Below are 5,297 nucleotides of genomic sequence, written 5' to 3' on the forward strand. Positions count from 1 at the left end.
AGATAGGAGGGATAATTACTTTACACTTTCGTTCTAGTTAATTGTTTCTTGTAAAACCTACACATTGAAATCCCATCGTATTACATAAAAAAATCATGTTGAATGAAGATAATACCTTCATATTTATGTAATACCAATGTATTGTGTAATGCTAAAGTAATTTTATCATGTCAATAGTAATACATTGTAAAAGGTACTTCTAACTTCATTTATTAATGCTAAACAAATAAACTCTTAAAGTTTTATGTCCCTATAGTACCAGAACAGTGTCTTTTAACTGTTTTTTTTTCTAGAATTGCAGACATCTGTTTACACTCTTTTTACTGAAAAGAGTCAAGTCAGTTTAGTAGTCAATTTTTATTGAAAGCAACATGAAATACACAGTATTGTTTTTTATCCAGCAATTGACAAATGGAAAAAAGTGCAGCAAACATCACAGGGAGATGAGGGAGAGGAGAAAGATAGAGGAGTGAGAGAGGAAGAGGAGAGAGAGAAGTGAGAGAGGGAGAAGAGAGAGAGAAGGGGAGAGAGGTCAGGCCTGAAGACTGATGGACCAGATTCAAAGATGACCGACCAAAAGGTGACTTTTCTAGTTCCTAAAATAAAGATAATGAATAAATAATAATAATAAAAAAACATCCACAAAAAGATTCCATGATAGTCCTTTCAGGTTTCAACATAGTAAAAACAGTATTTCTTTTTCAAAAAATAAAAATGGAAAGTCATTCACTGAAACAGGTTGTTCTTTAACCAACCTTGGGAGTTTGCCTTCATCCAGCTCCATGAAGATTTTTTGCAATGCCTCAAAGGTGTATCTAAGCACGGGCAGGTACATAAGGTTATCAACTCCGACATCAAAGTGAACGGTATGCCATGTAGATCTGTCAAAACTTTATTCCTTGGAGTACAACCCCAATGTCTTCTGGTTCACTTGACTCATGTTCTTTCAGGACATAAACCCCAACAGTTGTCTTCAATGACATCAACTTCATCCATGCCCTGAATTAGGCAGACAAATGCACATAACAGTAAGAAAATGAGACCCTCTAACAAAGCCCTATTGAGAAATGAATGTGAAAATAGACATGTTCATGTACATACCACATATTCCTGCACAAAGTTTTCAGGATCGTTCCCCGTGTAGATACAGAGTCCCTTCAGGAGACACTCGGCCAGCATCTATATCACACTGAAATAAAAACATTATTGATTAGCATGTTAATCCAAGTTTCATTTAAGTCAGCCACTGTTGTAAACGACCATATGATAAAAAGAAACAAAAAGTTAGACGAATACAATAGATAGATAGATAGATAGATAGATAGATAGATACTTTATTCTTCCCGAGATCATCACAAATTTTAGGATGTGATGAATAATAGAATAATAATAGAACAATATGTGAAGAAGTATCAATATCAACATGATCAAAACTATTAGCCTCTGTAAGGTTTGCATGATTAAAACTCTGCATCACTCACATCAGTAATTTGCTTAATCATTGCTTGGAGACAGGAACTTGGATTGAAATGGGACAATTGTGATTCTTTTGAAATTCCGTGTTGATCTGAAATAAGATTAGCAGGAAGAAAATTAGTTTCATACCATCACACATACGACAGTGCCAGACAAAACATATATGCATACTGCACCACACATCTGGCATAACAGCCATTCACTTCAGTGACTTCAAACAGTAACATCACTACATCTTAGACTCAGTAACAAAAAAGTTATGCGTACACTGTACTACCTGTTTTTTTTTGCCTGCACAAACAAATCAAAATATTTATATTTCATATTTTCATCATATGGGGAGATAACTTCCTAGGGCTAAACATTTTTGGATGCTATAATGTAACTTTGCAAATGGCTTTTTGTCCACGTGGCTATGCTAGCTTGCTTTTAGGCAGCCATTTGCTGGCAACACACTTGGCTAACAGGCTAACAGGCTTTTCACTCACATACAACTTATTATGCTTCAAACGTGATCAAATTAATGGACTGTACCAAACCAACCCCAATTTAGCTTTACTATGATTTATGTATTTTTCCAACCGCCCAACTGATGCAGCTAACTGGTTGGTTAGGCTAACGTGTGTTCAATACTTTTTTTCTTATGTCATTCACTTTATTACACATAACTCTACTTATCTGTCCATAGAGACTGGATAGATCATCTGATAACATTCAAGTTCAGTATGTAAAATTGTCTTTGAACAATTACTGAACATTACCTTAACCAACCCCAACCCCTAACCTTACCCATAACTTGCATTTGATTGAGCGTTGATAGATAGTTTGTTGATAATCTGACAATCTGTAGATAGGCTGTGGGCAGAAGTGTGACCCCATTTCCTGATAATGTCTTTCATGAAGACTTGAAATGTGTAGCCTACCTTACTGAAGTTATGACTATGTTTCCTGAGTCCTCTTTCCTACCAACTCAACCTGTAGTAGACACAGGAAGAATTCAGGCAATAGTGAGGAGCGAGGGAAGACATGCCTACAATTTGCTTAAAATAGACTGGACATAAAGCATACATAACTCTTGGCATTTTCTAGAATTGTGTAATTGTGGTGTTATATGACCTACCACTCCTACAATGTTTGCTTGTTGTGTTTTTCTGACAGAAAATGGCATCTGACCTGGAATTCTGCAGTTTAGTGCAACTGGAGAGCATTCTGGCCCATATCACTCACCCTGTCTTCTAGTTGAGTGTTTGAGTGTTTTTTTGTTGTTGCAAATTTAGTGTTTGGACCCCAGAAATAACCCTTGCATTTGCTCACTAAAGGCCATGGTTTGATTTGATGAGATTTCAATGACTTTGCTAGATAGATAGATGATAGATAGATGGATACAGTAGATAGATAGATAGATAGATATCTTCCCCAAACCTCCGTCTCCCGTCCTGGGCAGGGTAACATCTCGGGTCTCTGCCTCCTCCCTGCACCGCTCATTTCACATTCCTGACTGCCGAAGGCTCAACTCATTTCTCGAGGCTCATTGCTCTCAGGTCGTTTGTCTCAGTCAGGCCAGCAAGACCTAATCACTCACCTCCTGTACAGGAGACCAGCACCTTTGCATTAATTCAGCCCCAGTAATGCTCTATTCCAAATGCAGACAAAGGCACACATTTTGGCATTCAAGTCACAGCTAATACTCATGTGCTCTGACACACATTTGAAATAGTCTGTGTGTGCGTGTGTGTGTGTGTGTGTGTGCATGTGTGCATGTGTGTGTGTGTGTGTGTGTGTGTGTGTGTGTATGTGTGTGTTGGGGGATTCTGACAGCTTCAGCTCTTTATGGCTTACCAATCCTCACCGCAAGCTAGTGATTCACTCTGCACTTTGTTACAGCTACAAATATTTGATGTGCTATCTTGTCAAGCCCAAAAATGCTTCTTGGAGCTAACGGCACTCTGCAATAATCTGTTATCTTCCATACTGGCTGATGTAGATGTACGGCCGCCCTGCCTCTCCTGTCTGTCTCTATCTGAGCCTTTGTCTCTTGCCTGTAAATCAGACAGACAGGGATCTACAGGGGGTCAAGTCTCGTGTAATTACAGCTAATTAAAATGAGGCGCGAAGACCAAGCTAAAATTTATAACCTCTCATTAAAGATTAGGCGACCGTGTTAACTGGACATCAATCCAGTCGCTCCCCCAACCCCATCCTCACCGCCAGCGTGAATGAATAACGATCGTGTGAGTTATCATTTATGCTAAAAAAGCAGTTTGTCATTTATATGGATCTTGTTCTGCCGTATGTAGAGGTTTCACCTGAATTCTACACACAGGTGTGATGGGAACAGCAGTGTAGAAAAACAGGATGGGCTTAGAGGACGTTACTTGTAAAGTGGGTCTCCAGTGGTGAAGTTGCACTGTGACAGCTATCCTCTATAGGCATTGCCTTTTTTCCTCCATGATGTTTCAAATCAGTCTTGGCAGATCTGCAAGAAATGAAGGGATATTTTTTTGTTCCCTGACAAAGTAAAGCCTTCCCATGATCAGCCATCTCTGACTAGAGGGATGAAAAAGCGTTCTGTGATGACAGCTCCTGTAACCTCTCTCCCTCTTGTTTTGCATTTCTGCTCTGTGATAGTGCCTCAGAGTAAGTGGCGCTGCAATGTAATCGTCTCTATCTGCTTCTGAATCTTGACAACCGCAATTAAAGTTCCCTTTGCCTGTCATCTGCCTGCATCGAGCGCATTCACTTTCTATCAGTCTGTTTTCCAGACACCCTGTCTGCATGCATAGCCCCCACCCCCACCCCACCCGCCTATCCTCCTTCTCCTTCCACAGTCAGACACAGAGCAGATACCAAACTGTCAAATATCCCTCAGGCTTTCTATCCTTTTATGGCGAGAGAGATGGCATCCTGTCACTCACTAGGAAACAACCTTTTTAATGTCTCCTTTCCATTCATCTGGAGATCCTATCCCATGTCCTTTATGAAATAAAATGGAACAAAATAAAACGAAGCACACTTGTAAACTCTAGAAATGTTCTATTGGTTATAGACCCTTTCAACAATAAAAACAAAAACAATGCTTGAACATTCTATTTGGTTCCCAATCTACTTCCTCTGCATTAAGATAACATAAACATAACATAAATTGGGAATCAAATAGAATGTTCAAGCATTGTTTTTGTTTTTATTGTTGAAAGGGTCTATATAACATTTTAAAAACATCTGAAATGGAATGGCTCCCTTTTTTGCAGTCATTGGAATACTGTGTCTTTCTTTGCTGCTTTTGGTTGAAAGTAAGAGGGGGATGACCTTGAGTTCTTAAAGATGGCCTTGAATTGATGTATCTTCTCTCGAGGCCCAACAGAATTCATTATCTGAATTTCAGCTAACCCCATAAGAAATATGACTGATTCAATGAAAAGCAGGAAATTACATCTTTCCATTCACTTCGATTGTTAAAATATTGCTTTGCCATAAGTGCCACCCAGTCTCCAGATTTTTGTTTGTTGAACAGAATAGACATTTTCTGTATGTTCTATATCAGTCTGTCACAAACAAGTACAAAGCTTGAAAGTTGGGCGAAAACAAACCCAAACACAAAACTTTTAACACTAAAGCTTTTAGTTGCCTTCTCTGAGTCCAGAATGCACCCACTTCAAAGAGCTGCATGTTTTGAAGGATTGTTGAGCTGTTTACAGGTTTAGACTCCCTTTGTAGCACAGACCTTCTCAAATGCTACTTTCAAAAATGAAACTGAATACTTTTAGATATAAAGTCTAGCCAGAGTGCAGGCAACTTAAAGATGAATTCCATAACAGGATCCA

The 5,297-nt window shown here is 38.9% G+C and overlaps 1 long non-coding RNA gene across 1 annotated transcript; it reads right to left on the reverse strand.

Annotated features, from left to right (window-relative positions):
- Positions 1–923: 923 nt before the first annotated feature.
- LOC121716436 lies at positions 924–1,632 on the reverse strand. Its single transcript, XR_006033797.1, has 3 exons — positions 1,482–1,632; positions 1,102–1,189; positions 924–999 (listed from the first exon to the last, which is right to left on the reverse strand). It is a non-coding gene; the product is annotated as an uncharacterized LOC121716436 (long non-coding RNA).
- Between the last annotated feature and the right edge of the window lie 3,665 nt (positions 1,633–5,297).

This window comes from Alosa sapidissima, chromosome 1, assembly GCF_018492685.1.
Source record: "Alosa sapidissima isolate fAloSap1 chromosome 1, fAloSap1.pri, whole genome shotgun sequence".
Taxonomy (NCBI): Eukaryota; Metazoa; Chordata; class Actinopteri; order Clupeiformes; family Clupeidae; genus Alosa; species Alosa sapidissima.